The 12,187-nt window shown below is 36.6% G+C and overlaps 1 long non-coding RNA gene across 1 annotated transcript in view; it reads right to left on the bottom strand.

Moving 5' to 3' along the window:
- LOC310740133 overlaps positions 1–3,208 on the bottom strand; it is a 104,692-nt gene extending 101,484 nt beyond the window's left edge. The window contains exon 1 of the long non-coding RNA XR_014537584.1: positions 3,197–3,208. This is a non-coding gene — a long non-coding RNA (uncharacterized lncRNA). The remainder of the gene's footprint in view (positions 1–3,196) is intronic.
- Positions 3,209–12,187: the final 8,979 nt, after the last annotated feature.

Raw genomic sequence — 12,187 nt, 5'->3', positions numbered from 1 at the left:
CATACATACATACATACATACATACATACATACATACATACATACATACATACATATATATATATTGAAAGGGACCGTTGTGACTCAGTAGATTAGTGATGTGATGGTTTAATGATGTTGATCAGGGTTTGGTGCTTGCATATGTAGTAACCCAACTGATTTTGGTACCTGAGGTAGGTGCAAACTGAGGCTCACATCTGTGATAGGTACAGACATTTAACCTGCTGAGCAATTTCAGCAGACCACTCAGCTCCTCTTTTTAATGAGGTTTATTTTGACACACAGACACAAATTTTAAATTTAACATCATCTGAATCTCGACTACAATTACATGCACTTTTAAAAAAGAAATGTAACTGCAATAGGTATTAAGACTGTCTGCTTTATTTTCTCAGTTTTGTGAGGTTATGTTTATTTTTTTTCCAGCTGAGAAAGAAATTATTGGTAAAGACATGGATGTTTTTTCTTGAGCTTACAGCTGTGGGGGTGTGGCCTCATCACTGTTCATAAAAAGGGAAGCACAAAAGTGTTGTAGCTCAATGATAAAGCTCTCACGTCTCTTCTTGAAATTATTTCCCTTCTTGCACACCTGAGATGGTACTAACTGGGATTTATTCATTCACAGGTCTAGACATTTAACCCACTGTGCCATCAGACCTGGTGCAACACTATCTTTTTCTATTTTTAGTTTTATATCACTATTCATGGCTGCAGATATCACTAAACATGCACGAGTCACGACTGTTTAAAAAGGATCATGTTTTCTTGAGTTCTCACCTCCCGTCCCTGAGCGCTCCAGAGTCTTTGAGTCTTGCAGTACCTGGGGCTTCTTTAACCGACTGCTGAACATCAAAGCTAGAATTCAAACATGAAGCTGAAATCTGAAAGACAGTCCTTCAGTAGGGCAGGAGTGTGATTACGTTGAGTTGCTTGAGCTGAGAAGTTTTCGTGTTTTTCCACAATATTATAAAAAAGATGAATATTTTGAAAAAGTTGTTTCTGTCGCTCTTAGTGGCTCAGCAGAATTGTTAATAAATAAGGGTGCTGTAAATCTCTCGTGCTGGAATCACTGGTGTGGTAGAAGGTTAAAATGTTAAAAAAATGATTTTAGTGACTTATTTCATTGGTATTACATTTATAACATTGTTATTACTATGTTATTACATTATTACAACAGCACAAAAATGCAAGTCCCAATGTTGGTGGCTTGTTATTACATCAATACATTGTTGTGACTGTTATTACATCAATACATTGTTGTTACTGTTATTACATCATTACATTGTTGTTACTGTTATTACATCATTACATTGTTGTTACTGTTATTACATCATTACATTGTTGTTACTGTTATTACATCATTACATTGTTGTTACTGTTATTACATCAATACATTGTTGTTACTGTTATTACATCATTACATTGTTGTTACTGTTATTACATCATTACATTGTTGTTACTGTTATTACATCAATACATTGTTGTTACTGGTATTACATCATAACATTGTTGTTACTGGTATTACATCATTACATTGTTGTTACTGGTATTACATCATTACATTGTTGTTACTGGTATTACATCATTACATTGTTGTTACTGTTATTACATCAATACATTGTTGTTACTGGTATTACATCATTACATTGTTGTTACCGTTATTACATCAATACATTGTTGTTACTGTTATTACATCATTACATTGTTGTTACTGTTATTACATCATTACATTGTTGTTACCGTTATTACATCAATACATTGTTGTTACTGTTATTACATCATTACATTGTTGTTACTGTTATTACATCATTACATTGTTGTTACTGTTATTACATTAGCACAAAAATGCAGGTCCCATTTTTAGTGATCGTTATTGCATTGTTATTACTGTTATTGCTGTTACATTATTACACCACAAAAAACCAGGACCCTATTTTGATGACTTATTATATTATTACATTATCATATTGTTATTACTGTGTTATTACATTGTTATTACCACAGCTAAAAAGCAGGTCCCATTTTTATGGACTTATTACATTGTTATGATATTGTTATTACATCGCCACAAAAATCCTATTTTTGGGTACCTGTTATTTCATGTTTATTACCGATATTACATTGTTATATCTGTTATTAGCTTATGACAAAGGCACAAAAATGCATGTAAAGGGGTCTAAATGTGTACTGTACAGTGGGAAAAGTGTACAGAGTGTAAAGAAGTCAAGGCATGAGGTGTACAGGGTATAAGGGAGCATAGTGCAAAGAGTACAAGGTGTAAAGTTTACAGATGCTGATGTTTTATAAGACTCTGATGTTAAGGTAAAGAAGTTTGGGCTCTGACATGTACATAAGTAAAATATAGTCATTATAACCACCTGTTTTAGTGTCACGCTGGTAACTGGACCTCACATCATATTAATACAAACAAATTTAAATGTTGTTCTCTAATGAATGTATTCAGGCTGAAGATCCACTATATAGAACACAAGCAGAGAAAAGATGATGATGATAAACAGGTGATCAGGAATGTCTCAGTTCTCACTCATGTTCACATCACTGACTCCCTCTGTCTCATCCACGGTAACCCCAGACTTCTTACTGCCTTCTGCCTGCTCATTGTGAGCTCCAGAATCTAGTCTACGTCTGTGGTGTGAGAGACAGAAAATGATGCACTAGTGGATTAAAAAAGCTGAATAAATATTGACATTTCACCAAATAGATTTGAACTAAAGTAATGAGAAAACGTAGAAGTAGAAAGTAAACGGTGTAAAGAGGACAGGGTGAAAAGAGGGGACAATAGTGAGAGAGAGAGAGAGAGAGAGAGAGAGAGAGAGAGAGAGAGAGAGAGAGAGAGAGAATACACACTCTAAAAATACCATAATAAATCTACAATACTGGAATATGAATACTGGATTGTGATTAGTTGGAGGGTCAAGTTTGAGTTCAAAGCATTGAACCCACAGTTAATTCATGGGCAGTTTATGTATAAACACCTGTAAACATAGCAACATAAGATAAAAAGCTGAGCTGTCAGGTTCACTTCTCCCCTTCAACAATTCAATATCGCTTTTTAACCTGAGGTCATCTGGTACAGAACAGAGAGAACTGGAATATTTTTCCGCAGCTCTAAACCAGTCTGTTGTTCAGTCTTTGATAAAGAAGAGGAGCTTCCCAGGCTGATGTGTCCATGCACTGCTCTGCTCTTTCACAGCTCACACATTACAGGTAATTATTCAGCTAAAGAACATATCGATCGGTGCAGTAATTGTATTCGTTGAAATGGGCGACATGCACAGATTCCACGAAATGCATCAAATAATTACTAAAGCGTCTCACACACACTGCTTCCCATCATTCTGCTCACCAGAGGCTAAATTCTGAGTGGTGATACTCTATAACATCTACACACAACCATCTGAGTGAAAATATCAGCCTCCATGTTTTAATCTGTCCATTAGCTGCTATTGTCATGAGCTTTGAGAAACTGGTGAAAAAGGACATTAAAAATGGACATCTGGCGTAGTGACCTAATTCACTTCACTTCAAAGCGTCTTCCTAATGTAAGACAAGGCACACAAACACACTTCTGTATGTCAAATACAGTAAAGCCTGAAGAGACATCTCTGACTGATTAATGCAAATATTGTTGAATTTGAGAAATTAGAGTCGAGGAATCAATGAGTCATGCTGAGGGGGTCGAGGAATCAGGAATCAAGAAGTCAAAAATTCAAAGAGTCAAGGAACTGTGGAGTTGAGCAGTTGAGGGGTTGATGATTTGAGAAGTTGAGTGGTTGAGAGGTCAAGTATTAAATAAATCAAGGGGTAGAAGACACAAGGAATTGAGGAGCTGATAAACTATGAAATAAGGGGTTCAGGAGTCAAGTAGTTGAGTAATTGAAAAAAATCAAGGAGTTAAAGAATTGTGGCATCACAAAGTTGAGGAATTGGGGAGTTGAGGAATTGAGGAGTTGAGGAATTAAATAGTTAAGGAATTGAGGAGTTGAGGAATTGAGGAGTTAAGGAATTACGGCGTTGAGGAATTGAGGAGTTGAGGAATTGAGGAGTTAAGGAATTACGGAGTTGAGGAATTGAGGAGTTGAGGAATGGAGGAGTTAAGGAATTACGGAGTTGAGGAATTGAGGAGTTGAGGAATGGAGGAGTTAAGGAATTGAGGAGTTGAGGAGTTGAGGAATTGAGGAGTTGAGGAATTGAGGAGTTGAGGAGTTGAGGAATTGAGGAGTTGAGGAGTTGAGAAATTAAGGAATTGAGGAGTTGAGGAATTGGGGAGTTGAGGAAATGAGGAGTTGAGGAATTGAGGAGTTGAGGAATTGAGGAGTTGAGGAAATGAGGAGTTGAGGAATTGAGGAGTTGAGGAATTGAGAAATGAAGGAATTGGGGAATTGAGGAGTTGAGAAATTAAGGAATTGAGGAATTGGGGAGTTGAGGAAATGAGGAGTTGAGGATTTGAGAAATTAAGGAATTGAGGAGTTGAGAAATTGAAGAATTGAGCAGTTGAGGAATTGGGGAGTTCAGGTTTTGAGGAAAAGAGTAACTGAAAAAATCAACGAGTCAAGAAATTGCGTAATTAAAGAGTCGGATAGTTGAAGTGTCAAGTAATCAAAAACTCAAGAAGTTGACTCTGGAGGGAACTAGTGAGCAATCTGGGAGATTTGAGTGGTTGCAGCTACCTCAGGCTTGTCCTTATTGTAACCGCATTACAAGTGAACAGTTCAGGTGCTGTTTCCTCACGAAACTTGGAGCACTGTGATCCCAAGTCCTTGACTCCTCTATCTCTTGTCCACTTCTCTTTTTAAAAAATCAAGAACGCAGCAGATGCTGTTTTACTGGGACTCAGGAGGAGCATTCGCGTTTCTGCCCATCGCATATCAGAGCTCAAAAGCTGCAAGAGGACAAACATTCCTTCCCAGCACCATGGATGAATAAAGACACAAACATCTGAAAAAAACAATGTTCTGCACCTTTGCATTTTATAACACAAATCCAAAACCTGATACTGTCAGAACGCTGTGAAATTTTAAGTTTTCCTTCCAAATGTGTCTTCAAATTATCAATGATGATTACAAGAAGTCAGCTTTTTGCACTTTTTGCATGGGCAGTTGAGTTGTCAAGTAATCAAAAAAATCAAGGAGTGAAGGAATTGAGTGGCTTTTGGCTCCGAACAAGTGAGCGATCTTGGAACTCGTGGTTTTCACTTCTGTAGGCATGTCATTAGTGTAACCACATTACGTTCAGGATGACATTTTTTTCAGCAAAGAGCAAATTAAACAAATCATATTCAAAATACTTTACAAATAATATATTATAATTATTCATGTGCTTTGTGTCTTATGTCATGTCAGGTCGTGTTTGGATCAGTAACATCTGCCCTTCTCAGATTCACATCATCACTCATCCGTTCATCACTTCCGCATGTGCACGTTTGAGGGCTCCATAATCTTAGCCTGATGATGTACAACATTGTGTACAGTACGTAGACCAATTTATAAAGCATAAAATAATCATTTCCTATTGGTGTTTGATTCATCCCGGGGTTCAGGACGTGATCAGGTTGCCTGGCGCTGGTTCAGGAGCGCTCTCGGGCCTTGGCATGTGATTTATAGAGGCAGTGTTTAAAATGGACGGTGTGTTATTGTAGGAAGAGCAGTCTGTGAAATCAAAAGAGTGGAGAGGAATTCAGAGCCGGAAACATGCTGCTGTAGGAAAATCATCAGCGACAGGGTTTTGTGATGAAGCCAAGTGACTCTTACTCTCCTGTCATTAAATCATTTCCTGTTACTTCTGAAGGGTTTCATGTCTCTTACAGAATAGCAATAAAAATGTTTCCTTCATAATATATTTTTCATAGTAAAATGTTAGTATTAGATGTCACTGTTACAGAAATCTCTGTGAGCACTTCAGACCGTTTATAGCTGCTATAACCAAGCGATTGAAAGTGTGACTGCATTAAAAGTAACCACAAATGGATACATTTTAGAAAGTCTTTCTTTACTGAGCAGAACAGTGACTCTGCTTTTTCATTTGTTCCTGTTACACCTTTTCCTGAAGTGCTTCATTCTTGTTACTTAACAACTGTTCACATTTTTGCTATATAATATGGTTCCCATGGTAACAGCTCAGTCACAGTGACTGGGGGGAGAACATGGGTATTAAGGAAGGAGTCTCCGGTGTCTGCACTGTTCTACAGACAGATGTAACTTTAAAGTTTAGACAATTTGTAGTTGCTATTATGTCAGTATTATAAGATATATTTCACTTTCTTGTTCCTATAACAGTAGAGTGTTTGATTCTTCAACAGGAAATAAATACCGATTCATGTGTTATGTTTACGGAAGAAAATCAAAAAACCTTTCTAACCGGCACGTCTGACATCCTGATCTGAGCTTTGGGTTTTATTGAAATTCGGAGAACTTTATCCGAATGTAAAGACAGTGATGATGTTCAGAGCAAAACCCACCGGGTAAAAAAAAAAAAAAAAAAAAAAAAAAAAAGACGAGAGGAACAAATACATGACACGAACAGCTTTTTAAACAAAATAGGATTTTTATTTTGCTCGATGTTTTTCCTCTTTCATGCTCTTGTAAATAAGTCTAATCATTTATTCAAAGCATTTATTTATAATAAATTATCCATCCATGCTGAAAGCGAAGGAGACGAGAAGGCAGAGAGAGCGAGAGAATGAAGAGCAAGAAAGCGAAAGGGTCCTGTGAGCTGGAAGGCTGTAAATCTTTTATTGAACAATGATGTCTGTGTACCAGGTTAATATTGATGTCTAAATCTTAATGGCTGCGGAGACACGGTTTGGCTTTTAGAGACCATTTTACTCTACGTGCTGTTTATTTCTCAGATCTATAAAATATATAAATATATGAATATATAAAGTAAAACTTTCCAGGTCGTTGCTTTAACGCAAAAAGCGTCAGGAAGCAGAAACATACGGCTTGTAATAAGTCTAATGTTTGATGTTTAATATAGTACACTGTAACACCAAAAGTATTAGGACACCAGACTTTTTTCCAGCTGTATGTGGTTCTTTCACAAACTGTTTGCACAAAGTTTTTTGGGTGACAGAGCATGAAATGTGCGCTTCATTTATACGAGGAGACCCAAACCTGTTTCAGCATAAACACAATGCACAGTGCACAATGTCAGCTCTATGAAGATCTGCTTTGCATGGGTTGCAGTGGAAGATCTCCTGTTATAGAGCTCCAACATTATTGAACAATGAACGTAAATGCTGACTGCACCCCCTCACCAACATCAGTACCTGACTTTACTACCACCCTCATGGCTGAATGAATCTCACACAATTCTCCACAAAATATAGTAGAACATCTTTTCAGAAGAGTGAAGCAAATAGGGCCTCCATTGTCCACAAACTTCTGTTCATATAGTATATAACAAAATAAAAACGCTGTACGAATTACTAAAGCGTTTCCGAGAGGCTTTGATGGCGAGGATGAAGCGTAATATCTGGAGCGAGATATAAAACCCAGCGTCTGACTGACAGCGAGGCGAGATAACCAATTTCTCCTTCACATGATGAGTTCTGGGCGCTGATGAGTTTCCACCTCCCACTGTTTACTGTACACGCTGCTTCCAAATTGCAGAGTTTGCAGTCCATCTTCCTCCAATATATCCAGAAAGCTCCGGACTTTAGCCTCCTGTGCGCCGGAGAGACACTTAATGCCTTTATATTACGCCATGTTCTCGAGTCTGTGGGCCGTAATTCGGCTCAGCGGACTGAGGAGGAAAAATAACACCGAAGCACGAATCTCCTTCTGCTACTATTTTTTTTTAATTATTTATTTTTTATGATGCATTACGCAACAGTTCAAACGATATTTCATGACAAATGTTCAAGCTTTACAGTATACGCTGCTAGACAGAAAACAAAAACAAAACAGAAAATTGTGCTGATACGTCATTGTTTCCATAGAAACACGTCAGTTTACTGAATTATTATTTCAGTAACACTGTTCAATGAAAAGTAATGAATACAATAATAATAATGTTTTAATAAAATCAATAATAACAAAAATAATAATAATATCAATGGATCAGTGTTAAAGCCAATGATGGATTTTCTCATGAGAATATTTTGTTTTTTTCAATGGACTAAAAAATTAGTTGTATATTAATTATCATTATTGCTTTTAATACGTCCTCTGGCAAACGATTGACATATTGATGGTGTCAAAGTTTCTGAACATCTGATTTGGTCCCTCTGAGGCCATCTAGCAGGTGTACAATCACGTCGTCATTTTCACGTCATTTGAGAGTGCACTAGTCAGAGCTCGCAAACCGCATCTGTAGCAAACTGCGCAAGCTTAAAAATATATTTTATGAGGATTTAATCGTGGGATTTATTATTCCACAATGGCTCACTGAGGAGGAGAAGAAAAGAGGAGAATTTACACTTACAAGAGAGACTTCTTAAGAAAAGCAGGACATCATGAGTAAAGGTCAGCCAAAACTATTTCAAAACAATTGTCAAACTTTTTAATGAACCATTTGGGTTTTTTTTGTTTTTGTAAAATGTGAACAAAACTGCACAATTCGCCTTCATTTCAAATTCCCTCGGAAAACTATAATGCATAAAAAAAAAGGAACAGAAATGCTGTATGAGATTCCAGTCTGTGATTCCTGCAGCGCTCTGTTATACTGTGTTTCTTTAAAATATTGATGGCTTCTATAGATGTGGCATCATAATGATGGTATTAATAGGGTGAAGATTTATTATAATTATTATTATTATTATTATTATTATTATTATTATTATTATTATTATTATTATTATTATTACAGTCCATAGCTATTTTACTATTATTTTAATAGAGCATAGTTCCACCTCCATCCTCTAGGGGCTCTAAGTTGTAATCTTGCTCTAATTTAAGCCAGGTAATGTAGTAGAAGAGGAGATGTTGTTTGGTTTGTAGGAAGCATGGCCTGCTTCTTTTATTTCCTCCAACACTTTAGATTCTGGATTCAGAAACAGAGTTTGTAACTTAATCAATGTAAATGCTTTTCTCTATTTAGTTTGTTTTTGTATTTCTTTCAATTGACTTTATGCATGAATTATAATTTGTTTTATATGTTTGCTTTGTTATATGTGTCCGTTGGCATGCTAACACGTTGTATATTTTATTTTAGAAGAACTCATACTAATACTTCCACTGTATCACTGAGATGCTTGGGACAACCATATAGCACTTGGTGGATTGTGTGTATCATCATCATCATCATCATCATCATCATCATCGTCATCATTAGTGATAAGTATTATAAACATTCATCAAAAGACGTTTTGTGTTATTTTGATTGGACAATGACCACATTTTGCCATGTTGCCTGCTGTTATACTTACATTCATACAAGTTTCTGAACCTGCTGGATTCCTTTGCTGTTTATTGTACATACCATTTTTTACACTTCAATAATAATGTTATGGACTGCATCTGTTCGTTCATGTAGACTTTGTGCATATTCCTTAAAGTTTCCAAACTATTTAAGGTACACTTATTAAGAGTGGTTGGTGGGCCCCTATTTTGTAGCAGCTCCCTCTTGGAGAAAGAAGGGACGGTTTTTATATATGTATATGTGTATATATATATATATATATATATAGTGGTCTATTGATGATGATAAATGTTTATCAACATATATTGCTTACTTTTGTTTTTGACTGTGTTATGTAACTTGTGGAACATGGAGTAATTGGTGGTAATATGTGGGTGGAGCTAGCACAGGGCCTCATTCTTCACTGTGTTTAGTTTGGGCAGAAAGGTGGGAGACTTCATCACGACCTCTTCTTCCCCCCTGAAGATAACGCTGACAACATTCATTATCTGGGAATTGCACAGAAACAGACAAGAGAAAAAAACGCTAGCATGACACGTCCTCCTCCTCCACCGAAGATGTTATTAATTATGTGGAAGAACAGAAGCTGTTACAGTTAACGCCCTGGAGTGAAGATGATAAAAGGGTCAGAGATTTAATCTGTAATAAAACTGTTCATATTAAAAAAGGGTCAGGTATCAATAAGGAAGTTCACTTTGATCATGGCTGAAACGTAAAAAGCGTGTTTCTTTGACAGAAGCAAGCATGAGACAGGTGATGCTCTCACCTGAATGAGCACAAATCTCCACAAGCACACTCTAGTGGAACATCTTCCCAGAAGAGTGGAGGTTATTATAACAGCAGAAGGAAACTTGATATGGAACGGTTGACTCAAAAAGCAGATACAAATCTTATGTTTCAGGTGTCCACAAACTTTCGGCAGTAACATTTTAACACTTTTTAGATAATTGGATGACGGGTGACAGTGACGAGACCCGGTTGATATAAACACTGGGGTCTACATTGTGACTGAACTTTGAGAAGTGTCGCTGTCTCTCAGCCTGGAGATCATTCTCAGTGAAATACATAGAGGAAAACAGAGAGGCGAGTACTTTTCATCTCATCGCCTTCAGAAAAAACCCCAGATCCGGTCAGCATAAAGATACGGGTCAGAGGATGACGGGCAGATTTACAGTCCAAAGACAAGGGCAGTGTTGGATGTTCAGGAGGTTTTGCTTTCAGAGCTTGGAGAACTTTTTTTTTAGTTTTGTTTGCTTCAAAAATACTTTTATCCTGATGAAGTTCTACCCATGAGGCTTCCTGACAATCCTGAGTTCGAACATTCTGGTGATGTTTCTTATTTCTTTTAGACATATAGAAAAATACTAAAAGATTTATTTATATAGGGATACAGAAGTGCAGCACTGTGTTGAAATACCAAGCCAAATATATTCCATAATATCCTCAAATTTAGATATAAAATAATACAAAAAACAACCTGAGATTTGGGGATTTTTTTTTTTATTATAAATTATTTTTAAAAACACATTTTAATCCAATTAAATTATTTAATAAATAATTTTGAACAAGATGTTTAATTCAACACGATAACCAAAAGGTATTTCCTGCTGATTTCGTTCTGATTGGCTCAAAGTGATTCATATGTTGTTGTTTTTTAAGTTATAAAAGAAAAAAGAAAAAAGATATTTATTGTTTGCCGTTTAGAGTATTTATTTATTTTATGAAATCCAACAAATGTGCACTTACTTTTTCACAAGTTTCATTACTATAAAGTTTTTAAAGGAGGAATTCTATGAAGGAGCAAAGAGGCCATGTAATAATCTATGGTGTGATATGCGAAAAAGAAGACAACAAAGAGGATGAAAAGAGAGAGAGTAGAGAAGTTTTGCTTTCTGTACTGAAGCAGTTACACGCTTCCAAATCAAATCAATATTGAGCTTCAATTCTACTGTACACTTACACAAACTCAGGGATTTTTGTATGATCAGAGTCCAGTGTATGAACCAATGATACCAGTGTTATGATTAACCAATAACACACTGCTAATAAACATCAATTTCATATCTTTATTGAAACCCATTCGTTATCTAAAACAGAATCAGATGTGTAGAAGCTTCAAACTGGGTGAGGAACAGCCAAACTCTGCTGCTCAGGTGAGGTCATCGAAGACAGATTTATGTCTCAGGTCCTACACCATGGCAAGACTGAGCACAGCAACAAGACTTAAGGTAGTTCTGCTGCATCAGCAATATCTCTCCCAGGCAAAGATCTCATATTAAACTGGGTTTTCAATATGTGCTTAATCGTGCAGCAGGACAACGACCCCAAACATGCAGCCAGTGTCATTAAGAACAATCTACAGCATAGAGAAGAACAAGGAATCCTGGAAGGGATTGCTCCCCAGCAGTCCTGATCTCAACATCATCAAGTCTGTTTGGGATTACACAAAGAGACTGATTTGAAGATCTGGGGTTAGTTCTCCAAGAAGTTTTCAAACAACCTACAGAGATCCGTGTTTAGGGGAAACCTAGAAAAACGTATGCTGTTTTGTAGGCAAATTGTTCACACCAAATATTGATTAGATTTGGATTTCAAAACAAAACAAAGTAACACTATTTCTGAAATCATTCTATTTTATAGCATTTTTTTTACACCTGCTAACAATTTTTGCATAGTAGTGTGTGTGTGTGTGTGTGTGTGTGTGTGTGTGTGTGTGTGTGTGTGTGTGTGTGTGTGTGTGTGTGTGCGTGCGTGCGCGCGCGCTCATATGGGTTAGGGTTAGGGATATCTAAATGTCAGGTAATCT

The sequence above is a fragment of the Silurus aristotelis genome (genome assembly GCF_946808225.1).
Source record: "Silurus aristotelis genome assembly, chromosome: 17".
NCBI classification, from domain to species: Eukaryota; Metazoa; Chordata; class Actinopteri; order Siluriformes; family Siluridae; genus Silurus; species Silurus aristotelis.
Note: the sequence above shows the minus strand (reverse complement) of the source record. Positions and strands in the feature narration are given on the sequence as shown.